Source organism: Ambystoma mexicanum, chromosome 5p (assembly GCF_040938575.1).
Source record: "Ambystoma mexicanum isolate Mex_15411 chromosome 5p, UKY_AmexF1_1, whole genome shotgun sequence".
NCBI classification, from domain to species: domain Eukaryota; kingdom Metazoa; phylum Chordata; class Amphibia; order Caudata; family Ambystomatidae; genus Ambystoma; species Ambystoma mexicanum.
Genome location: NC_090930.1, coordinates 238,921,523 through 238,947,855, shown reverse-complemented (window position 1 = coordinate 238,947,855; position 26,333 = coordinate 238,921,523).

Genomic DNA, 26,333 nt, shown 5'->3' with positions numbered 1-26,333 from the left:
AGCTGTACTTACCGTGCTTCCCGCGACTGAGTATCATTTTGCACTCATTGCAGGTAACACGGTTCGCATGAGCCTTAGGAACATTACCATGAATGGTAAATAACCGCCACACCCAAGACTCACGCCTAGTGCAGGTAGTAGGGTTTTCCTCTACCTCATTCTCATCATCCTCTTCTTCCTCCTCCGCATCCTCACTCCTGTTCCCCTCTTCAGGCCCTTGGGGAGGTGGTGGTGGTGGAGGGGGTGGGGGTGATGCTGAAGCAGGTGCAGCACCAAGTGGCAGTTCAGCAGCCAAGGATGCCATTTCGATGATGGCGTAGTCTGCAGGTGGCAGTAAAAATCACTGTGTTCTGAAGAATAGCCAGAAACACAATGGGAATAAGCTGCTTGTGCGCGGTTCGCGGACATGCGCACTGTCCGCGGACAGATCGAACACAAAAAAAGGATCGGAAAGTTTCAAAAGGTATATAGAAACTCAAGATTTCTATGTGGGACTTGTGCCATGGTGAGATTTTATTGAAAAATATTATGGATTAACTGAAAATGTACTTTTAAATTGTTCGTGGACACGAACAGTGTCCGCATTTCAGGACACACGATGAGCGTGGGCGCGGTCATATGATCCGTTCGCGAACTAGTCCGCGAAGGAAGCGCCTGTCCGCAGGACACCAAGTGCACGGAGATTGGTTAGCGCATGCGCATTGATGTCCTACGGACACTGTTCGGGTTCTGAAGTAATTAAAAGTGCGTCACACGTGAAACGAACATTTCAGGACACTGCGTGTGTTCTTAGAACAGTTTAAACTTGGTAGCAAACAGTAAGGACAGATATAGTGTTCTTCAGGACACGTGTAATTTCGTTTATGTACGAACATTTCAGGACACCAATTGTGTTCTTAGAACAGTTTCAATTGGGTAGCGAACACTACGAACAGGTATAGTGTTCTTCAGGACACCTCCATTTTCATTTACGTACGAACATTTCAGGACACCAATAGCGTTCTTAGAACAGTTTGAACTTGCTAGCAAACAGTACCGGACAGGTATAGTGTTCTTTAGGACACTTTAATTTTTGTTTGTTTACGAACAATTCAGGACACCGCGTGTGTTCTTAGTACAGTTTCATGTTGCTAGCGAACACTACGAACAGTTGTACTGTTGTTCAGGACATATCATTTTCGTTTATTTACGAACATTTCAGGACACCAATTGTGTTCTTAGGAGAGTTTTAAGTTGATAGCGAACATTACGGACAGATATAGTGTTCTTTAGAACACTTTAATTTTTGTTTCTTTACGAACATTTCAGGACACCACGTGTGTTTTTAGAACAGTTTCAACTTGCTAGCGAACAGTACGAACAGGTGTGGTGTTCTTCAGGACACCTCCATTTTCGTTTATGTACGAACATTTCAGAACACTTGCACTGTCCGCGGACACTTTTATTGTTTCACAATACAATATAAAAATTAAACTTTATTTAACATATATTAATAATTTATGACAGAGAAGGTGAGGCAGAAACAGAAACAAAAACAGGAGAATTTGGGGTTTCAACATGATTGGTATTAGGTGAAGAAGGGATGGAAGTCTCATCAAAACGTTTTGGATTATGGAGAGGGTTTGGGGATAATTGACTGGGATATGGTGAGGAGGGACAAGTACATGTGGGGCAATGGTACGAGGTTTTTGGTTTGAAATGATTTTCTACAAAAGTTTTTAAATTATTAAAATTAGCCAACAATACATCAATTTTTTCTTCTATATTGTGAAGACTGTTATCCATAACAGAGTTTTCTGAAGTTTTTTCTATTTTGGCATGCTCTGTACAAAAATATAATATATATGTTAAATGTATATAAAAAAAATAATAAATAAATGGTTTATATTATAAAGTGTTTACCATTAGTTTCACTATCTTGTGACATTTCTTCATGTGGGAAATTGTCCTCTAGCCATTCCAGAGTACTAGACATTTCTGTGAGAAAAAAAAAAAGATAATATATTTTTTAATCTAATACAGAAAGTTTATAAATATATGAGTAAAATGAAGTACACTTACTATTTCTGGTAAGATAAGTCCTATGTATTCAGTGGGTCTGGTCTTGTTCTCAGTTCTGTTGTGTCTGTGAGGTAATTATGTTGGAAGCCAATTTATCTTCTTGTGGTATATTCCATTTCAGAACATATTGCATTTAAATGAATGGTTAGTGTGTTACATATATGGGTTACATTTCTTATGTATTACTATATATAATGTGTTTGTGTGCTGCTTTTTGAATTTGTTAAATGTACCTATATTATGATATAACAATCAAACATAGCCCACCCCCCCCCACAGTTTTTAGGTAGTGGTACTGTTCTCCGAACATGTCCGCGAACATTAAATAAGTTCGCGGACATCAAGTTCATAAGAAGAGATCTAGTCAGTTCCATATGACATGTATATAAAGTCATTATTGTTAAGTTGTGCTACTAAAAAACGATGAAATTCAGTGAAAAAACTTTGTAAAAGGGACGTTATGGTTAAGTTGCGCTACTAAAAACCTATGAAATTCAGTGAAAAAAACTTTGTTAAAGGGACGTTATGGTTAAGTTGCGCTACTAAAAACCTATGAAATTCAGTGAAAAAACTTTGTTAACGGGACGTTATGGTTCCAAGTAAAACCGAAAAACCCTTGAAATTTGCCAGTTATGGTAAGCTAAGCAACCATAACTCGCGCCACCACCGTGCACTGCTAAGATTAACACCCAGGACATCAAAGATGACATCACAAAGTAAGCCGTTTGCGTACCGTACGTTAATCTTCGCAAAACACTGATGCAGGAAACCATGGATTGTCAGTCAAAAATATACTTTAATGGATAAAAATGTCATGGACAGAAAAATGACACGAAAACAATGATCCGTTTCGCGGTAACAAACCGCTTGCTCACGTTAAGGGTGGGGAACACAGAAAACTGACTATTTATGCTAACATTCTCCCTATGGTTGTAGTATAGAGAGTCATGTACACATCCATATGGTCTACTATTCGTGTTCGCCGTCTTTGATTGTGTTTTACGACTAAGTTCATCACAGTTGCAAAACAGAACGTGCTTGTAAATCAGGCATAACAGCAGGATAACCTTAAGTCTATTTGCCGTATTTAAACCGTTTGTAATGAGTCTATTTAAAACATGTTAGTTAGACAAACTGAGCCATTAACACATAGTTGTTCTATGAATAGTAGGCATTTAGAAATATTCCGGAATGGCACTCACTACATGTTAAGTATTTGCAAATATTAACAAAACAATGCAGTACTTGAAATTCAGTGCATAGTGCACATAATCTTTGTGTTCTAAGATTCATATATAATGTGATTACCTTTTCAAGTACAGATACGTACCTCTACTAACTGTGCAAACATGCATACATTAAAGTGCTATGTGCAGTTAGCAGCTATAGAATACAACTCATAGTTGATAAAGTGCAACGTGCAATTAGCAGCTTCACAATACATTTCCTATATTGGAATAAATAAAGTGCTTAGTGCATAAATGTTCTGTACTTTGGAGATACATATGAATCACTGATTACTGTATGAGTTATAAATACTTAACTTCAATAAAAAACAGTTATCTATACATCGTAAAAACCTAATTACAAAGGAGACCACTGGATAGTATTGCCGTCCAGAAAATGATATTCAACTAAAGATGGAGAGAGACCAAAGGAGAAGTGTGCTTGCAACTACATTTGCGAAAGCCTTCTGAGTTTACACTTAGCAAGCTGGGAGCTGCTAATTAGGTTCTGGGACTCATGTAACTAGGTACCAGGCTATCTTTCAGAGAAGTGGAACGTCTTTAGGTAATAATAATGTTAGAACCAAGGTGCTCCCCAGATGCTCATCTTGCTCAAGTACATGCCAGTGTTTATGTATTATGTGGCGAATGTGCTTAGAGGCTTTACTGAATGTCAGGATGAGTCGTGTATCTGTTTCTTCCATTTCCGTTTCATCATCAATTCCTTAGGCATCAATAGGATAGAGCGATATATATTGCGCCTCGAAACACTTTGTGTATAGGCGCATTATAAATACACAAGAAAGAAAAACAATAAATCACTGTTGTCTTAGGATTCTGCAATGTATCCCTCCAGATGGTTTGAACTACTACTCCCATGATCCCTCACAATGAGCTAAACTGTCTAGGACTGTTGGGAGTTGTTGTCCAAATCATCTGGAGAGCCAAAGGTTACAGATGCCTGTAACAGTCGGCCGCCCCCTCCCCCACAAGTAGCCCTCTGCTAGCACTTAGATTCATGCTCCTCACACGCATGCATGTTTCTTATTCAGATCACAGCTCCAGCACATCCTTGCACCTCAAACGACCTCTGACCGTCACACAAATCGCTCACATCACTGTCTCTGCCCTCATACAGATTGCCCACACACAGATCTGTCCCCATAACAAGATCCCTCACACGCTCACCTACCTATGCTAAACACAATCAATGCCACGTCCTAATTTTCCTTCACGATACAAAAATCCTAAAAAGTAATTTATAATCTCAAAGCCCTGGAAAATAAACAGATGGCAATGCTAGAACAAAACATCTTCTGAATAGAGGTGAATTGTTCTCTGGCTGTGAGCTGCAAAACATCAACCCATGTAGGAATGGTTTCTGACAACGAGGCCTGGCCCAGAGACATCAACTGCAGGGCCGCGCTGAGCTGCTTCTAGATGTGGCCTCAGCTCAGCAGGGCCTTCACCCTGAGACTATAAGCCATGAACTTCAAAGAGTTGCTCATACACCTTGGCCTGTGCCCAGCAATTCTCTGTACTATAAACAGGCACACTTGACAGCACCACATGGCACATCTATCCGCTGTTACTGATGTCTGCTGTGCTAATGTCAGGAATCGGCCGGGGCTAGCCTTTTAGTTGTAGCCCCTGAACTTCTATATGGGGAAACAACAAAAAGGCCCGGGGCTATAGCCTCCTAAGGCCCCACCCCCAGCGACGCCTCTGTGTGAAGCTATATGGGGTATGACGGGTTGGGAGCAAACAGACATTTTTGGTTTTTATTTTTTGGAGTTTTAAGGAATCCAAATCCTTGTTGTGCCCCTCATAGAAAAAAAAATTAAAATGTCAATGGATGCTCTTGTTTTCTGCGCTCATACTTCAGAGGGGCTCGTCTCCCCAGAACTGCCATGTGCAGGGATTAATTTTGTTTTGTTTATTGGTTATTTATAAGGTGTCTATACAGAAAATGGTGTTTAAAGGCGCCATAAGACAGCGGGAGGTGGGGGCAGTGATGAGGAATAACAAAAATGGTCCTACTATGCCTTGTGTCCTTCCGATCATGCAAGTGCAGTATCAGGAAATGCAGGGTGGTGGGTAGGGGGGAGGTGCCAGTTAAAGCAGAAAGTGTTAATGCTAAGGTTGGAAGGGAAGTGCAGGTCTGAGTGGAGAGCGCACAAGTGCTGGGGTGAAGCGGGGGAGCGGCCCCCAGGGATAGTCGAGTGCTAAGGGGAGTCCAGGTGGACAAGTGCCGGGGAATGCAGGGAGTGCAGGGAATGAAGGCCCATATGCTAAGTATGAGGACGGGGCTGGACCGGGCTCAGTACGGGTGCAAGCACCACCAGGCTAGCACAGGGAGAGGGATCCTGGTAAGGCAAGTGCAGAAATGGAGTCAGATAGGGGAGACCAACGTGATGCGAGGGGTAGACTAGACGAGGAGGGCCTAGTACACTGTAAGGCTCAGAAGGGACCAGGCAGCTAGTCAAAAAGTGGCAGAGAGGGACATTAGCGGGGGAGGGGGAGAGGGAAGGAAGAAGAGAAAAGGAGAGTATTGAGAAGCTTCTGAAATTAAAGGAGATCCAGCTCAAGCATGAGAGGGCAGGGAGGCCATTCCAGACAGAGTCTCTTGGGGTAGAAAGCGATCTACCGCCTACTCTCTGCTTGGAAAAGCACCAGACATACAGAGAGTTGGAGCGAGAAGGCCGAAGAGCTCTAGCAGGGAGGTATAGGAAGAGAAAGTTGAATGTAGGGCTGGAGAGATGCAATTCCTGGGCGTCAGGCCAAGGATACATCTTGCAGTCCTATTCTGGATTAGTTGGAGGGGACAAAGGGAGGATTTAGGGATATTGAGGAAGAGGCTGTTGCATTAGTCCAGCCTAGAAAGGACCAGAGTTCTAGAGACATTGAGTTTCTGGGTGAAGGTGAGGAAAGGAGAATGCCTCTGAGGAGGGGCAGTTGAAAGTGGACCTTCTTGGAAACAACTGCGATATGAGGAAAGAAGGAGAGAGAGGAGTCGAAAATAACACTAAGGTGTTTTGCCTTACAAGAGGGTGAGGGAAGAGGACCCATGGAGGCTAGCCAGAGAGTAGGAGGAAAGGAGGGAGCTGTGGCCCCAATGAGAAGGATTTCAGTTTTACTGGTATTAGGGCACAGATTGTTAGCATCACACCATGCCTGAATAGCAGTCATACATCCAGGAATTGGAGAGGAAGAAGAAGAGGCAGTGGGGCGAAGCTTGAAGGAGAGCTGTGTGTTGTCCACACAACGCTGGACGTGAGGAGAGAAGGCAGAGATCAAATGGGCAAGAGGGGCAAGGTAAATGTTAAAGGGCCACAGTGAGGAAAAAAAGGGCCAGTTAAACCTGGGATTCGGTCAGAGAGGAAGGAAGTCAACCAGTCCAGTGCCAGGTCCGTGATGGCATGAATATCATGGAGACGATTTATAAGGGTGGCATGATTGACTGTGTCAAAGGCAGAGGAAAGATCAAGAAGTATGAGAACAGAAGGAGAGTTGGAATCAAGATTGGAGAGCAAGTCTCCACAGGTGTTCAGTAGTGCTGTTTCCATGCCTCAGGCTGCTCTGAAGCCAGACTGGTGGTCGTGGAGACCACTAACAGATTCAGTGTTGTGGATCAGCTGGGAGATGACCAGCTTCTCTAAGAGATTACCCAGGAAGGGGCTAATGGAGATAGGGCAGTATTAAGCCAGACAGGAGAGGTCAGCAGAATGCTTTTTGAGGAGAGTGTGCACATGAGAGTAATTGAGGGGTAGAGGGAGGGAGCCACTGGCAAAGGAGGGATTGCGGAAATCAGCCCAAGCTGGAGCAAGAAAGGCAATGTTGTCCTTGATAGTTCTGTAGGAGCAGCAAAGCACCTGTTTGGAGGAGACTTTCATAGAGAGGACTAGTCTAAATACCTCACATGTTGCTATGGGCGAGAAAGAGAAGAAAAGGAGGGAAGGGTGTAGGGGGGCCAGGGGAGGCCTGAGAATGGGTGAGGCAGAAGGGAAAGGTGTAGAGGGGAGTGAGGACAGGATCTACTTAGTTTTGGTTATGAGGTGAGAGGCCAGTGCAGTGCAGAGGGTCATAGAAGGCAGAGGAGAAGTTAAGACAGCAGTAGCATTGGCAAGTTTCTTGCAGATTTCTGGTACAGTTCAGCCATGTCGTTAATGGCCCCGAAGATGCAAACTATGGTTATATGACTTCTTCTTCGAGCGCATGGTGAGTCTGTATTGCCTTTGGAGCAGGCGGCAGGCCAGTCTGTCGGAGGAAATGCTCAAAGCCTGCCACTTCCGCTCAGCACCTCTGCACTTACATTTCAGAAATGCTAGGTTGGAGTCATACCAGGAGGCTGGCTTCATGCGGATCCTCATAACAGGGACAAGAATGTCAAGGGTGTTGGAGATGGAGTGGTGAAGGTTAGCAAGGCTTTGTCAGTGTAAGAGGCAGTGGCAGGAGTGAGATGGTGAATGAAAGTGGTCGACAAAGACAGCAACTGACACTTGCTTCATCGGTCGAATGTTGGAGAAGGAGGCTGGCCTTGCGGGCAGAGGCTTACCAGGGGGACCCAGGAGATCCAGGTGAGAGGACAGGAGAGCATGGTCAGACCAGGCGAGAGGTGTAGTGAGAGGGTTGGAAATGAGGATGTCTTCTGAGATGAGAGCATCTAAGGTGTCAGGTCAGATCAGAAGGAAGAATGGAAAATATGTTCCTTTACTGATCAATTTAAGCCACATAAACCACAGTGGTTTACCTGGCATCTAGATCTATTTGTGATATTAGGCTGATTTAGGTCCAGGGAGTTCCCTTGTCTATTTCGGCAAGCTGCTAGGGTATCGTGTGAAACTTAAGGGGCATGACAGAGATTGGAAATGAACAGACATTTTTGGGTTGTATGTTTTGGGTTTTAAGGAATCCAACCCCTTGTTGTGCCACTCGCAGCAGAAAATGTCAATAGATGCTTTTGTTTTCTGCGCTCATACTTCAGAGGGAATCGTCTCCCCAAAACCGCCATGTGCAGGGATGCTCTTCCTGATTTATCTTGGGAAGCAGGAGCCAGCAATGTTTGGTCCTGGTCCTACTTGCTTTCTGTTTGCTTTCTGGTACTTGTAGTTGTGAGATTAGATCAATAATCAATGTCATGAATACATTTTTGTATTGAAACCAACATATTTCAGATTAAAAACTATTGAAAACAACAATGCAACAAGCGCATTGAGAAGTTTATCAAAACATTTATAAAAAGTGTCAGCACAGATGCATGACAAATTAGTTCCGGTGCTATCTTGTAAAAAGAAAACCTACGAATCCCGGAAAGCAACTACAATGCAAACTTTGGGAAACTAATTCCACTCGGTGACCAACATGCAAAGCCATGGAGGAGAGTAGTTTGGAAGTCTTGTGCAATGCCCCAAATTCAATGATTATTTTTTTTTTATTTTTGGATGATAGTTGGTGCTATCCACCTAGAAGACTAAACTATTGCCATAGGAGTACAGGAGTACAGATAACTGGAGAATGGCATGTGAGGCAGACACACGGCTTGATTGCCTCCTTGGGTTATATAGCCACCCATTCAAAGCCCGCTCCTTTTAGAAATCTGTGTGAATTCACTGTCATTCTCAGCAATCCCCGCCCAAAAGACATCCCCAAGAGAACTATTCACTTTACCTTTGGCCCTCTCCAAGTTCAAGACTGACCATCCAGAAAATCGCGATTTTGTGATTTGCAAGAAGCCCACAAAATCGTGCGTTACCGCCATCCCCGCACCACTAAATCCATCAAAATGCCCGTGAAATACTGGGCTGGATGTCCGATTTCAAACATTATTGACTATATTGTTTTTCGTTTACTGAACGTGGAGAAGTGTTAAAATGTACACGTTTTCCCAATTAATCCGGCAGAGCCTTAGCACTGGTAGAGGGCCTGTGCAGGCTGATAGGGCCAAGAGCCTGGCGTTATTAGCTTTGCACATAATTCACCTTCTCTCCCTGACTTGCAAACCAGTCCCCACAAAGGGCATGAGCTGCATCTTCAGTATGCGCCGCTGTGGACAAGGAATCGAAGGTAAGGAACCCTCTGATTCTGCTGCCAGGCAACTGCGTACCGCTCCCCAAAGACCTGTCACTATTTCTCAATGGGGCTTTTGCTTGGTATTTCGCAAGCCCCATGAACCTCCCCAGTGACAATGCAAAGACATCCAAGGGGAGGCAGGCTAAAAGGCCAAGGGCTTTTCAAACGGTTCTGTTTTAGCAATGGACATTTTGCATTAAAAGGCCTGAATAAAACAACGTGATGCTCTCTCTGAAGAGTGTGCCTTTTCTTCCAAAAGGTGGTGTCTGTGTACTCAAGGAGGGAGTCACACTGTGGACGGTGGTAAATCAGAGGAGAGCAAAGCTGTCGGAAACGCTCTTTAGCCATTCTCTTAACGGGTGCATGCTGGGATGTGTAGTATACTTGGAATGCAGGTATGGGGGGTCTGTGTTTGGGAGGGGGTGGATGGCAGCTCTCAAGGCATGGCAGTGTTGGCAGCTGCCAGTTGGGAGAGGGAAAGGCACAAGAGGCAAGTCCCGCATGGAAAGTGCATCTTGTTTGCTGGAGGAGTTAGGGTGCGCAGGGGTGGGGCAATTGATTGTAAGGTCTGTTATTTCGTAAACGATATATATATATATATTTTAGAAAGTACTCGGTTTCAAATATACTCGGTTTCAATATTTAATCCCCCACATGCTAAGAAAAATCTATTTACTCTGCTGTAAACAATGCAAAATGAATATATTCATTAATTTAATGCCACGCCAAATGTAATTGTGTGTTGCAAAATTGTGCATTGCATGCCAGTGATAACCTGGAGATTCTGTCTAGAGCAGGAACTAGCGTGAGGAAGCTACAGCCTGCTGCTGTCTCCCTAGTTTGTACTGCCACTGGCATGTTGTGAATGTCGTACTGGTATGCCTATAACTTAAATGGTAGAGAGTAAGCTTTAAAAACGGGCAGTTGCAATCACCCGATGGATCTAATTCATTTGTGGAATGTGAGAAAAGGAGCCAGGTTTCTAAGAGACCATTGTTACAGCGCTGAAAGGCTGGTTGCATTCATAGGAATCTGTTCATGTTTAAAGATAAGCTACCTCTTTCTTTCTTCATGTTTTCTCCCTCTTTTTTCTAGGTTTTAGATTTTATACAAATGTACTAATTGTGTATAGAGGGTTGACGACAATATGGTATTGGCATGTTCGTTAATATGCTCATTGGATAATTATAATCTTTTACGAATTACTCATTTAACTCATTGATAGTTTGTACTTTCTGTACATACTAATGTTAGAACTTTTGAGAATTGTTACCTATTGTTGATCCTGTTATATGTTTTATTGGAAAATATAAATAAAATGTTCCAACAAAAAAAGATGGGCTACCTCCACCCGTTAACCTTTGCATCCATGACCGTGTTCATCACAGGACCCTCTGAAGGGCATTTTGTGTCCTCATATGTTAATGTTATAGGGTACCTGTACCGCGCACTATCACCACCGGAGTGGTCGCCTGGTGCTCTACCACATCTGAAAAAGGACGTTGTGAAACAGGGAGGCTGTGGGGGTGGTTAGTTGGGTGCAGTGGGAATAGGAAAGTGAGATATGTTGGCAGCTTCAGTTCGGTTTTCACCGTTTGCTGAGCTCAGGTGCAATTTTCGAGTCTGAGCGATTCCCATGTGCTGTTGTGAATGGTTATGTGTTGTTTGTATGTTGTTGCAGTGTGGTGAAGTACGTGTAGCTTTTTGTGCAGAGATGTGGTCGTCTGAGTTTCTGTAGGAGAAGAGTTTGCGGAAAATTAAGTTTTAGTATTGCGTTAGCAGGGGGTTTTTTCTTACCTCTTTGCTTTAGTTTCGGTGGTTGGCATCTATGACCATTCTGTGTGCTTTGATATTGTTTGGCAACCTAGTTGGCAGGTATGTTGCAGTGTGGTGTTATCTTCTGTAGAAGTCTAGCAGTAGGTGGACATGAGTCGTGGAGGTGTGTTCCCTCCTGCCCGAGGGTTAGAGATGGTTAGGTTATGAAGGTTATATGTCGCTCCCTTGACTTCTAGTGAGAGGTTCCCTGCCTACTCTGGTATTCCTCTGTAAACTTAGTGGCATGTGTGCATGAGAGGTCCAAAATGTCCTTCCTTCACCCACCAGTTGGGGATGGTTAGGCAATGGATTGGGCTTCCTGTTTCTGTCAGAATGTATGAATCCTACTCGTTCCCTTCTGATTCTGGAGTGAAGATACATGTTTTTAGTTGTTTTCTAAATTCCATATGATCCCTGTATTGCATATGTTATTTGGTAGAGAACACCATGTTTTATGAGCCAGGTATGAGAAAGATGCTCCTCCAATTTTCTTTTTATTGTATGGTTGGCTCTAGGAGAATGTCATAGCTTGATCTGAGTGATCTTCCTGGATGGTAGATGGTTATTTTCTTCTTTAGGAACTCTGCTCCTTGGCCGTGTATTTCTCTGTGCGTTATGCACATTGTTTTGAACCTTATTTGCTGTTTTATCGGTAGCCAATGTAGGATTTTCATAGTTTGGCTAATGTGTTCTCTTCGTGCTAGTTTGAGCAAGAGTCTGGCCGCTGTGTTTTGGATACGCTGAAGTTTCTTTAGCAGGCGTTCTGGCATTCCTTTGTATAGGCTGTTGGCTTAGTCTGCTCTGGACATGATGAGAACAATGATGGTTTTGTGCGTGAAGGAGAGGAACTGTAGAATCCTTTTTACTGTGTGCAGGAGGAAGAAGCAATACTTTTATTGCATTTACTTGTGGCTCAAGTGTTAGTTTGTTGTCCACCAGGACTCTGAGGCTCTTTACTGTTGTTGATAGTGTCAATGCTGTTCCTAGTTTTGTTGGTGATGGGATGTAGTGGCCGTTTTTGGATATAACCATTATTTCTGTTTTGCCAGGGTTGAGTTTGAGATTGTTTGTGTTCATCCAGCTGTAAAGTTCTTGTAGGCATTCTTTCAGGTTTGTGTTTTCTTTGTGTGTGTTTTGTACTTTGTAGATGATCTGTGTATCATCAGCATAGTTGTAGCATGTGAGGCCATGTCTTTTAATGAGCTTGATTAGTGGAGCCAGGTATATGTTGAAGAGCAGCAGAGATAGGGAGGATCCTTGTGGTACTCCACAGGTGGATTCCCTTGGGGTGGATTTGAAGGGTTTGATCCAGACGGTTTCTATTCTATCTGCTAGGAAAGATTAATCCAGCATAAGGCTACGCCAATGTTTTCTTTTTCTTCCAATCTCCTGATGAGGATGTCATGGTTGACTTGGGTCAAATGCTGCTGATAGATCCAGAAGTATTAGAGCTGTGCTTGTGTCTGAGTGTGCATTAGCCTTCTGGTCGTCCCAGATTGAGAGAGGTGCTGTTTCTATTCCTCTGTTCGGTCTGATACCTACTTGTGCCTGGTCCAGCAGAAGGTGTTCTTCTGTGTAATCTTGTATTCTTCAATATACGTATGTTTCGAGCAGTTTTGCTGGATAGGGGATGTTTGAGATGGGTCTGTAGTTGTCCAGGTCTTCCACGCTGCTTGCTGTGTCTTTGAGGAGCAGCTTGATGTATGCCCACTTGAATGATCATGGTACTTTCCCTGTCAATAGTGATTGTTTGAAATAGTTTATGTAGTGTTCCATGGGTGCTCTTTGCATGAGGATTGATTTGTGTATGTCTGGGGGGCAGGGATCCATGGGGAAGACAGCTTTGTTGCTGTTTCTTACCAGCTTGACGAATGTCTCAACTGATATTTTGGAAAGGTTTTGGGGTTTGTTCTGAAAATCCTCGGCTGGCAAGGTCAGTTACATGTTGTGGTAGATTGGTCTGCTTTGTATGATTTTATGGATGGTGCTGATTTTTTTCTTGATGTGATCTGAAAGGTTGTTGATTAGTTTCAGTTAGGGCATGGGTGTGTTTTTGCATTTTGTTTATGATGTTGAACAGTTCTTTTTGAGTGTTGCCAGCTTTGGAGATTTAGTTGTCATAGAATTTCATTTTGGCCTTGTGGATTTCCTTTTTGTATGAGCGGATTTGATGTTTTGTCATTTCATGTCGCTGAGAAGCAGGTGAAACCATTTTACTGTTGCTCTTTTGCATGATGAGGTGAACGGCTTTTCCTAGGAAATGTTGTAGATTTTTTTGGCGAACCATTTTTGCAGTATTTCTGTTTTTCTGTCGAGGTCAACCTCGTCCAGGGCCGTTGTCGGTGGTTTGTTGATTTCCAGTTGTTCTATTAGGTTCTTAGCTTTGACTCTGCTCCAGTTTCTTTCATGGTGGTGATCAGTTGTCCGGTTGTTTGGCTGTAGTCCTGGGTAGGGATGATGAAGTGGTCGGTCGCTCCAGAGGATCTTTATTGGTGGTGCTGTGGTGATGAGGTTGCTCCTTTGACTAGCTGATGTAGTTTCATTGTCTTCAATTGTTTTGCTAGTGACTTTTGTGAGTTAATGGTTTCTTCTTCAAACTAGATGTTGAAGTCTTCCCCGATTCTCAGGTATTCCTGCTCGATGGCTAGGTTGGTAATGGCTTCTGTGAAGGTGTCCACAAAGGTTGCATTATATGTCAGTGGTCTTTGAGGTTTGTTTTAGGGTTTGCTATTAGGTGAACAATTAAGGATTTGCCGTTTTTGATGCTTAGTGGTTCATCCGTTTTGATTTTCTGGTGTTCCTTTTAAGGTACTGCTTGTCCTCTTCCTCTTTGTTTTTTTATGTTTGCCTGTGAGCACTTTAAGTTGTCAGGCAGGAAGTTGTGAAGTGTGATTTTGTAGTTTTCATCTAGCCAATTGTTGGTTATGAACAGGATGCCAATACTCTTGTCGCACAGGAGGTCAAACATTTCTGTGGCATGTTTGGACATTAATCTTGTGTTTATTAGGTCACAATGGATCTTTTCAACGGTGTTGGGTTTATTTTAATTTTTTGTCTGTTTTGTCTTGCAATAGTGTGTTGGGTTGATTCTGTTTTGTTTACACAAATTAAATGGAGCTCTGTGGGCTCTATTTCATTGTTGAATCATTCTGTTAGATTGGTGGGCTGGGAGGATAGCTCAGGGGCAATGCGCTTCTATTGGAAGCAAGACAAAATGGAGCAACACTGGTTCAAGCCCTGTGTCCGCTCTCAGGAACCTCTGGTTATTAAGCGCATTATAGATAACCAATTACAATTACAATAGCTGTGTTTGAGAAATCTTCTATGTTTTGATGTAGTTATTGACGCTGCCCTTGTATTTTTGTGATATAAGTAGTGAGGGGGATGATTTTGTTCCTTTCTCTTCTTTGATCTTCTCTTCTTTTCCTGCTATGTTCCAATAGGTTTTCTGTCTGCTAGAACGGCCGGTGGCATTGGGGTGTTGCGGTGTGGAGGCAGTTTCAAGGTACGGTGTTAGATATAGGGATGTTTCTCTTCACATGACATTAGTTCTGTTGGTTGTGGTGTTTGTAGGGGTGTGTTCTGTGTTTGTGGCAGTTTCGACTGGAAGAATGAGCAGCTGCATTGGGATTATTGCTTCTTCTGTGTTTCTTTGGCAGTGTCCTGTTCTGTGTCAGGGCATCTTGTGGACCTAGGTGGTCAAAGGGCTTGGATCTTTTTTTGGGCTTTTTGGTTTGGGTTACAGGAGCTGTAGCCCACCTGTAGGACCTCTTGTGGTTTGGATGGTGTTGAGTCTTGTCCTGCTGTTTTGTAATTGTGCAGGGCACTATGTGGCCATGCTTCTTTTGTACATAGTTATAATCCAGGCTAGTTGTGGGGTAGTTGTAATATAGTGGGCTGCTGTTGTAGATTGGCTGGGGTGTCTGTGTATGAGTGATGTTTGAGATATTTGGGGATTCTGGGCTTGGGTTGTTGTAGGGTGCATGTAGTTTGCTGGGGGTTTTCCGGGTGGCTGCCTAAATAGTGGATTTGGGTTTTGTATCTCTCTTTCCTGTGGGTGGATGGCCTAAGTGCAGTGGTGTTGACATGTTAAGCGTTGGAGAGATGGTAGGCAGTTATTCTGTTGTGGGAGGTGCATGACCTGATCTTGGTTCTTAGTTGGGTAGTGATCAAGCTATGGTTGGTTGCATTCAGCGGGTAGCTGGTTGCTCCTTGATGGTTGGTGAAGGCCTGGGATTCACAAAATGGTAGATATAAAGACTGCTAAATTTGAGATTCCTGGAATATGGGGGAAGGGCCCACAAAGTGACAGATAAAAGCACACCTATATGTGAGACTCCTCAACAGCGTGAGAAAGACCAGGGTTTCACAAAATGGCAGATATAAACACAGCTGAATTTGTGATTACCAGATAGAGGTAGAAAGTCCTTGGTTTCGCAGAGCAGCAGATATCAACGCAACTAAGTTTGAGATTCCTATTTAGTGGGATAAAGGTCTAGTTTTGACAGAGTGGCAGATATGAACACACCTATGTTTGAAATTTGTAGATAGTGGAGAAAAGCATGGGTTTCACAAAATGGCAGATATAAACACACATACATCTAGATTCCTACATAGTAGGAGAAAGACCTAGTTTTCACAGCAGGCAGTAACAAACACGCCTATGTTTTCAATTCCTAGATGGCCTGGAGAAAGGCCTGGGTTTCACAAAATGACAGATATAAACACACACCCAAATCTTAGATTCCTAGATTGTGGGAGAAATGCCTAGTTTTCACAGAGTGGCAGATATAAACAGACCTACGTTCAAGATTCCTAGCTAATGGCAGAAAGGCCTGGGTGTCAGAAAATGGCAGATATAAACAAACTTACATCTTAGATTCCTAGAGAGTGGGAGAAAGTCCGAGTTTTCACAAAAGGCAGTAACAAACACACCTAGGCTTTAGATGTTTAAATAGCCTGGAGAAAGGCCTGGGTTTAACAAAATGGCAGATATAAACATACCTAGGTCTTAGACTTCTAGATAGTGGAAGAAAGGCCTAGTTTTCACAGAATATATAAACACACCTACTTTTGAGATTCCTAGCTAGTGGGAGAAAGGCCTGGGTTTCACAGAATGGCAGATATAAACACACCTACATTTGAAATTCCTAGATAGTGGGAGAAAGGCTTAGTATTCACAGAATGTCAGATATAATCACAGCTATGTTTGATATTCCTATCATAAAGAGCTAGAGCAGGTAAGGCCAGCTTCCCCTCCCTAACCTCACTGCACTGGAATGCCCTCCCCACTTCCTTGCGAGCCGAACCGTCACTCACTGCCTTCCATAAGACCATGAAAACCACCCTATTGGCCTGACCACCCCACATTCTGATATGAAGTCCATCCCATCCCTTGATACTGCAAACTGTGTACGTTTTTATGCATAACATGTATAACATCTCTGCTCTCCAATGCACTAACGTATGCTTAATGTAACTAGGTTTACTGCAAGTAACAGCGCCACAATGCCCTTGGGCTGTCTGTGCGCTATATAAATGTAAAAGATAAAATAAAATAAATAAATAGACAGCAGGAGAAAGGTCTGGATTTCACAAAATTGCAGATATACTACACACCTAATTTTGAGATTCCTAGACAGTATGGGAAAGGCCTAGGCTTCAAAATATGAAGGGCATTTAAATGAGCTTGTATTCCCACTGTTCTTCCAAGAAGATGTCACAGGTGCGTGTGATTGGTGTAGTTTTTGAACCTTTTGGTTGCTTAGGGAGTTGAGCATCAACGTGGCTATTAGAATCTGACAGATGTGCCTACCTTATCCGTTGATGCTGGTTGACAGCCGTCTAGTCCCCTTCTGGCAGGTGTGGACACTGGACACTGTTTGGGCAGCTTGTGTTGGTTGCTGGTGGAGTGTCTCGGTCACCACCCAGATGAATGGAGGTGGGACACAAGCTAGTGTTACAGTTGTCTAGATGTAACTCAAGCTAGTGTTACAGTTGTCTAGATGTCACACTAGGCTAGTCTTTACAAATCTTCTATCTGAGTGTGATGCATGGCTATACTTCACCAGGACAGAATGTGGATGCCTAAATTGGAGGCACAGCACAAGTGCAAACACCTAAATTTGAGGCATCTGAATAGATGGAGAACGCCTAAGTATGGGACACAACAGTGAATAACACATCTGAGTGTTTGTTACACAGCAGTGAAGGGGTATTCTTTACTAGTTGGATGATTTTGGTATGCCTATGTTGTGTAGGTAATATGAGAGGCAGGGCTGTTAGGAATACAGTGATTGCTGTACTCCCCACCCAGACCATACTTTTCTTGTCAATTGCTGCTGGTTAACAGCTGGCTACTGGCTTCTCAGGTGAACACGGGCAAACATGGTTTGGAACTACTTCTTTGGTAGCTGTCTTTTCCTTGGGGCCCTTTGCTGAAGGGGCTGAACAAGCAGTGGGCTGCTCTAGGGGGTGTGATTAAGAGCCTGCCTCCTGGAGGTAGACAGCCAATCACGGACAAAGGGCAGGGGAGGGGTGTCACATGGGCAGCAGAGAAATGGAAAAAAGCCCAGAAGCCAAGTGGAAATGGCCGCCAGGAACAAAGGCAGAGACACACCTGACTATTGCAACCAATTGCAGGGGTTGAGGGTGGGACAGGAAAACATCCAGAAAAAAACGAAGGATGACACCCAAGGGACTGCACACTTTAGATGCAGGCCAGCTCAGAGAAACAGGGTGAGAACCCCAGAAACACATGAGAAACCCACCAGAATAACACAAACTAGTAACAAAGCAATTGAAAAAAATCACACAAACCCCTCCACAATAGAACATGAAACAGGCCAAAAGCGGATTACAATCATGTATAACTACTCACTGAGCATCAACCAGCCCCTAAGGCTGCTTTCCAAGTGATTTCCAAAAAAGGACCCTTCTAGATTTCAATCCAGAAGGCAAGTAGAAATGGCTGCCAGGAACAAAGACAGAGACACACCTGACAATTACAACCAATTGCAAGGGGGAGCATGGGGACATGAAGTAAGCCAGAAATAAACAAAGGACAAAACCCCAGCGACTGCATACTCTAGATGCAGGCCAGCTCAGAAAAATATGGTGAGAGGCCACAGAAACACAACAGAAACCCAACCCACCAGAATATCACAAACTAGTCAAAAACTGATGGAAAAAAAACACACAAATCCCTCCTCAGGAGCACATGAAACGGGCCAAAAACTGATTACAATCAATGTACAACTACTCACTGAGCATCAACCAGCCCGCAAGGCTGCTTTCCAAGTGATTTCTTTAAAGGATCCATCTAGATTGCAGTCCAGAAGGCAAGTGGAAAAGACTGCCAGGAACAAAGACAGAGACACACCTGACTATTACAACCAATTGCAAGGGGGAGAGTGGGGACAGGAAGAAAGCCAGAAATAAACAAAGGACTATACCCGAGAGACTGCCCACTCTAGATGATGACCACCTCAGAACAATAGGGTGCGAAGCCACACAAACACAAGTTTAACCCACCAGAATAGCACAAACTAGTCAAAACCTGAATGAAAAAAGCACACAAATCCCTCCACAGGAGCACATGAAACAGGCCAAAAATGGATTACAATCAATGCACAACTACTCACTGAGAATCAACCAGTCCCTAAGGCTGCATTCCAAGGGATTTCCAAGGGATTTCCTTAAAGCATCCTTCTAGATTGTTGTCCAGAAGGCAAGTGGAAATGGCTGCTAGGAACAAAGGCAGCAACATACCTGACTATTCCAAGCAATTGCAAGGGGGGAGGGTGGGGACAGGAAGAAAACCATAAATGAACAAAGGACAACACCCCAGGGACTGAACACTCTAGATGCAGGCCAGCTCAGAAAAATAGGGTGAGAAGTCACAGAAAGCCATGTGTTGAGGTGCTCCTCCCAGACAAGATACTATGCCATAGGAAACCACAGAACTTGACACTCTTCTCGGCATTCATTGTCACCTTTGTCACCTTTAGTTTTGAGACTCGGCAATGGGGCCAAGGGTTAAATAGGCTTGGATAAAACACTAACCGTTCATTATGGAGAGGTTATGTCCATGTATATTTATGTATCTTATTTTATTTATTTTCTTCTCGAATTCCCTGCCAGTGCATTCACAGAAGGAGGAAGGAAGGAACAAAAGAGATTATGGGGTCACAAAAAAATCCCAACATATACCGTAACACAAAACATACCTTTGTGCTAATCACACTGCCAATCACGCTGGATTGGACTTTGACCTTGAAGGAATGAAAGGAGCATCCAGCACTGCTAAGACTCAAACTGAAGCAGTATGTACTTGGTGTGTGGGCCGGATATGTTTACATTGTCAATTTCCAAAGTACATATGCTGCATTAACGCTTCATTCTTTAATAAAACGTTATTTTTAGCACACATTATAATGATAAGCTATTGAACACAGGGATTTTGGAGACCGGGGAACAGACACATTTGACCCACACCCCAAACCAAAGAAATAAAGGTATCGTAGAATCTCTCGACCCACCCCATTTGTCATCCCTGTCACATGCACAACAGTGGCAGCGATTCAAATAAGCATGCAAACTCCCTTGAAGTCCCTTACCCCTTCATACTTTCTGGAATCCTAATAAACATGTGCAATTTCAAGAGAAGCATCGCCAGCCCACACAGAAATATTTATGAAATGGCAATATTGACAGGTTAAGCATTATGAGTTGCCCAGTATCACCAACTTTGGTTAATTAACAAAGCTCTTATTTGAGCCCACTCCACAATTTAAGCAGTTGCCCACATAGTGTCCCAGTTCCTGTTGTACAGCATGGTGTATTGTGGAGCTGCCTTGAAAAGTGCAAACTTCACATGGTACTCACACATAACAAAATACAAATAATAAAAATCATTATAGAAAAGTAATCCACAATTAGAAAGTAACCTAATTTTGTGCATCATAAATCAAAGTAAATTGAATTCTACAAACCCCAGAATACTAATTGATGTAAGCCTAAAATATCCCAAAACTGAAAAAATGTATGTAAAATGAGAACATCTCTAGCTATATCTATCTTGATGCAGCTTCCAATTTACCTCCTGCATTATGTGATGTGAACATTTTCATCATTGATCTCAGCACAAACACAAGCAGATGATTTAGGCACTATATAATAATACAGTTTATTTTCCTCATTCACTTATGTTCCTTGCACCTCGTTTTTAAAAATATACTATATCGACTGGATTCTCTAAATTACCAGTTTATGGGAGAAGACTGACACACCCAAACACTGGAACCTATGTAGGGGGAAAATCGGACAATTTCATGTCAACCTTGACAATAGAGTGAGTACCTATAGATTTGATTACAAGGCATGCCAATAGTAGGAGTATTTTCACATTTGTTGGCAATACTTGGCAGTGGTGGAACTGCAAGGGCAATGTATTGCAATCCCTAGCAATCCCTAGCCATGGGCCCGGTACCTAGACAATGGCCATCACTACAAGTTTCCCTGAACAAAGCCGGTGAAACCGTCAATCCGGTAGTACCATTAATGGCTACCGGAGAAGCCAAATCTCTGGCATATTACAACTTGGCGGGCACGCGCATCCCGCAATTATGGAAACGCTGTCCCCACCATGACGGTAACAGTGGCAAAAGTGACAAAGGCCGGTAATATTGTGAGAACAAATGGCAGCAACAGCGGTTCCATCCAAATATTGACGAAAAACACAAGTATCGTTGTTACCAATACCGAAACACCTGCAACAGTAACACCGGCACCGGAAACAACATTATCCGTTGGCAGGTGGACATTTTGGAAAAATCAATCCATTTAAAATCGGGCATTTCTTGCTGACATCCATTCACGGCAAAACTATAAAATGACCCAGTGCCTTACGGGTTGGCCTGTCAGATAGTTTGCATTATACTCAAACAAGTTTGCACAACCCTTTTAATTGCTTGAATTGCCATTTTAAAATAATTTTGATGACATGCAGACGAAGGGCTGCAGACAACGTGTTTGTACATAGAAATATAAGGAAATGAGCACAATAGCAATGCTGATGAGCATACTTGGGCTGGATTTTGAAGCCAACATTATCTTCCTTTAGCATTCTCCGTTCATGGCTGTTCTGTTACCAGACACTGGGAGAAGACACGGCCTGACTGTTAAGGATTATCTGACAAGTATTTTTTAATAAAGTGATAACAGCACATTTGCAATTAAATCCTATGTTGTAATTATGGATAATCTGAATGTGTTGGTAGACAGTCTGATAAGTGTGAATTAAGGCACCCAATTCCTGAGAACTATTCTTATGGCAGGGATGGTTTTTCGTATTCTACCGCAGGTAAATTGGATGTCTGGGAAGCATGCTATTTGCTTTCAATGTCTGCTTATCTAAATTGCTACAGGGAATTTTTTGAGAGGAGTGTTATTTCTGCAAAGTGCTTCACTTTGCTACCTAGCCCTTCCCGTGATCAGAATGTCCATTATAATATAATTTTGGCCCAGCCTCGAGTAGAACTCTGTGGTAAAATGTTGTTAATGCAAACTAATGACAAATTACGCCTTTTATGTATCTTTTTTCTTTTTTTTGTTCTTACATGACGTTTTGTGGGCTTTTTCCACTTCTGCTGGTGGAAGAAAACCTGGGAGAGTTCTCAGGATTCCAGTTAGCATGGGTCCCAAGAGATGAAAAGCTTTTTAAAAGATCACCACAAGGAACACGCGTTTTCAATTTTGCTCTCTTTCTCTGACTAATGCCTCAAATGCACACGGCTGCACAACAGTGAATACAATGCAGCACCTTTTCAGAGAACAATAAAATCCCTTCAAACTACAATGCCTTGAATGTTATGACTCACGTATTTTTTATCCGCGTTTACAAACTGCAGCGTTCAGATGTATTCCTGTTAATGTACATGCTTCTGAAATGCATAAGTCTCAACATTAAAAGTCATATTTTAATAACATGTCTTAATAACAAAAAAAACCAACTATGTAGGAGAAAGAAGCATGCAGTCACATCCATTTAGGGGACCGCTGGAATAATGTGTCAGCTAAACATGTCTGGAGCCCAGATGTTTCAGAGTGCCCCAGTGCATACATGGGTGAAAGTCCCAGCGGGCCACTGAGCACAGCGCCTGAACATGTTAAAGTGAGGTCTCAGGCATCTCCCAACCTGCCAAACAACATACTATGGTGTGGTAGTAAATGGGTGCTTTTAGTCCTCAAATTTCAAGCAGCCATTTCTCTGAATCAATGGTTCTTGCTCCAAAAACCCTTAGCATGGAGGCGTATGATAATGAGTCAAGCTTGCAGACTTTGTTCCTTTCCCTCATCTGCCAACTCACAGATACTTACTTTCTTGCAGATGGGGAACAATGTATCCACCTTGGGCAGAGCAAGTGAGGACATGCTAAAGAGTGGGATTGACAGTGGCAACGAGAACCCGTGAAATGGGACCTGTCTTTAAGATTCTTCTGGCAGGCGTACGTTCTTTAGAGATTTTGCAAAGGATTGGATTGTAGCAGAACCAAGTCTGACTACTCCCTTGGAGACTAGGATACTCTTTACATCTCAAAATCCGAGAGGTGAGAGAGCATCAGTGCCCACAGAATTTGCTGTGGGAAAGCTGGATTCATTTGTCTGTAATGTGGAGCCATGACCCTCTCCATTCCACAATGAATGCTCTTCTATTTGATTATGAAGACGCTGACGGAAGCTGCTGTGGTGAATGTGCTCATCTAACATGCGGGCTAGCTGTGCGGTTTGTCAGCGGTGTGACTGAAGTTGCTCGGCCCCTGTGGTGGTTTTTAACTTACCGCTTGTGTGTGAGCTCCTATGCTTGTGGGATTGCAGTGACCCAGCAAGGGAGCATCTGTCTCGTTTCTGTCAAACGTCTCTGTCATTGTTTGCAAGTGTTGTCGTTTGGAGCTGCACTCAGCCTGATGCAACCCTAAGGAAACACCAGGATCCAAATAATACATGCTCCTGTTTTGTGCTATTATTTTGTTGTTTATTGTGTGTTATCACAGTGAAAACCTTCATATCTGTGCTCACAAGTAGTGGTTGAGTAGGCTCCATTTTATGCAGTGCTCTTGCTGATTTTTTATTCTCATTGCTTCTGTTAAATATTTCCATCACGAGGTCTACTAGTTTGGAAGCAGCTCCCACACTTACATCTGTGCATTTGAAGGCTATAGTCCTTAAAACATGCCCTTGATGTAGAATTACTTTCAGAAGCTAGGGCTTCCTCCCAGTCTAAGATCAGGGTTGCTTTTTCTCAGGGAGGCGATCATCAAGCTCTGAGTTTGAACAGCAACCCCTCATCTAAATCAATTGCTGCTAGTAAAGCTGCCCATATCCCCTCATCAGCAACTATGGATAGGCTCTCTGAGGTTTTGGAGAGGGGTGCCAGATGGAGGCAGAGACTAAGATGGCCCGATTCATGGAAAAGAGTGCATTCATCTAACAAGGGCTGCGTGCCGAGAACGACACTGCGCAAGCCTGCGTGCATAGATAAATAATTTCTAGGAGACACGGAAAGGGAATAGAGCTGTGAGAGAAATGCCCACAACGTGCCTCCACACAAACCAAAGACCAAGCCATATGACAACCTAAGCACAAACCTCTGCGTCCACCCCGATCCACCATTCAGCACCCCTCTGGTGGCAGCGCCCCTGCGAAAAACACAAGGCCTTCCTTGCAAGTCAATACGGCACCCCTGAGAAAACACAATCGCTCCCTCCTAAGTCGAGGGTACACCCTTGAGAAAACGCGATGGCTCCATCACAATGCAAGGCAGCACTTCCTGCGAAACTGCTACTCCATCCCCCTACACCCTAGGCACCCAATCTGCTGCCATATACCCCTACTGCACATCATCCCCCTCAAGTCCAGACACCACCCACCAGCCCCCCACCTCTGACAATACCCAGCCTGCCCACAAGCCCAGACACCATCCACCAGCCCGTTACCTCCAACACTCCCCCCAGGAAGCCCCCTCAAGTCCAGACACCATCCACCAGCCCCCTTACTTCCAACACTCCCCACAGGAAGCCCCCTCAAGTCCAGATACCACCCACCATACCTCTCACCTCCAACACTACCCCCAGACAGCCCCCTAACAATACACTCCCCTCCCCACACTATCCTGACCTCTGACACTACCCCCAGGTAGCCCCCTCAAGTCCAGACACCAACAACCAGCCCTCCTCACTTCCGACACTACCCCAGCCAGCCACCTCAAGTCCAGTCACCATCCACCAGCCCCCTCATCTCCGACACTCCCTCCAGGAAGCACCCTTATGCCCAGACACCACCCACCAGGCAGGCCCCTGAAAGTACACCCCCCTCCCACACTGCCCTCACCTCTGACACTACACAGGCAGTTTCCTCGAATCCAGACACTACCCACCATCCCTCACCTCCAACATACCCCCCAGGAAGCCCCTCAAGTCCAGACACCTCCCATCAACTCCCTCACCTCTGACACTTCTCCAGCCAGCCCCTGACAGTATACTCCCTTCCCCACACTGTCCTCACCTCTAACACTACTCCAGCCAGCCCCCTGACAGTACACTCCCCCCAGTAGTGCCCTCAACTCCGACACTATCCCAACCAGCCCCCTCAAGTCCAGACACAACCCACCAGCCCTCCTCACCTCTGTCACTACCCCAGGCAGCCCTTTGACAGTAAACCCCCCTCCCCACATTGTCCTCACCACCAACACTACCCACAGGTAGCCCCCTCACAGTGCACACCCCTCCCCACACTGCCCTCACCTCCAACACTAACCCAGCCAGCCCTCCTTAAATCCAGACACTACTCACCAGCCCTCCTCAGCTACAACACGCCCCTCAGGCAGCCTCCTGATAGTACACTCCGAACCCAACACTGGCCTCACCTCTAACACTTCCCCTAAGCAGCTCCCTCAAGTCCAGGCACCACCCACCAGCCTCCCTCACTTCCAACACTAGCACAGCCAGCCAGCTTAAGTCCAAACACTACCCACCAGCTCCCTTCACCTGTGACACTCCACCCAGGGAGCCCCCTGACCGTACTCTCCCCTCTCCACACTGTCCCACCTCCGACACTAATACCAGGCAGCCCGCTGACATTATGCTCCGCTCCCCACACTGCCCTCACCTCTGACACTTACACAGCCAGCCCCCTCAAGTCCAGACCCAACCCACCGGCCCCCCTGAACTCGGACACTCCCCCAAGGCAGCCCCCTGACAGTACACTCCCCTCTCCACACTACCCACACCTCCAATACCCTCACCTGGCGTGTACCCCTGCCATCCCCCTCAAGTCCAGACACTACCCACCAGCCCCCATCACCACTGAACTCCCCCCAGGCAGCCCCCCGACAGTACACCCCCTTGCCACTCTGTCCTCACTTCAGACACTAGCCCAGACAGCCCCCTCAACCCACCAGTCCCCCTCACCTCTGACACTCTGCCCAGGCAGCCCCCTCAAGTTCAAACACCACCCACCAGCCCCCCTTACCTCTGAAACTACCCCAGCCAGTCCCCTCAAGTCCAGACACTACCCACCAAACCCATTCATCTCTGCCCCCCCAGGTAACCCCCTCACGTCCAGACACCAGCCTCCCCTCACCTCTGACAATATGCCTGCTAGCCCCCTCAAGTCCAGACACCACCCACTATCCCCCCTAACCCCTGACACTACCCCGGCCAGCCCCTGACAGTCTCTCACACCAAAAAGACCATTGCATGGTTGCAACTCACCTAAACCTCTGTGGTCTGCCTCCCCCATGAAGCTGAGTCTCAACATGTCCACCGCCAACACGAACAACAGGAAGCACCAAACACCATTCCAGGACGGGACCATCCAATGTCACTCACTTGCAGACTGGAATCTGCAGCACCACAGACAAACTGCACCTGCACCATATTGCAATAACAGCACTGTGGCCACTGCATCCACATGCGACAAGTGAATGCAATGCAAAGTGGCATTTGCATGTTGGCCATGTTTCACTGCAAAGACACCAAAGAACTGCAAATGAATATCACCTCAGGACAGAAGTAAACCCATTTGAACATTGACCAGATCAACAAATATTGACCTAGCACGTTACTGCCTGAGCATAAGTGATCCGGGTGGAAGACGTGGCAA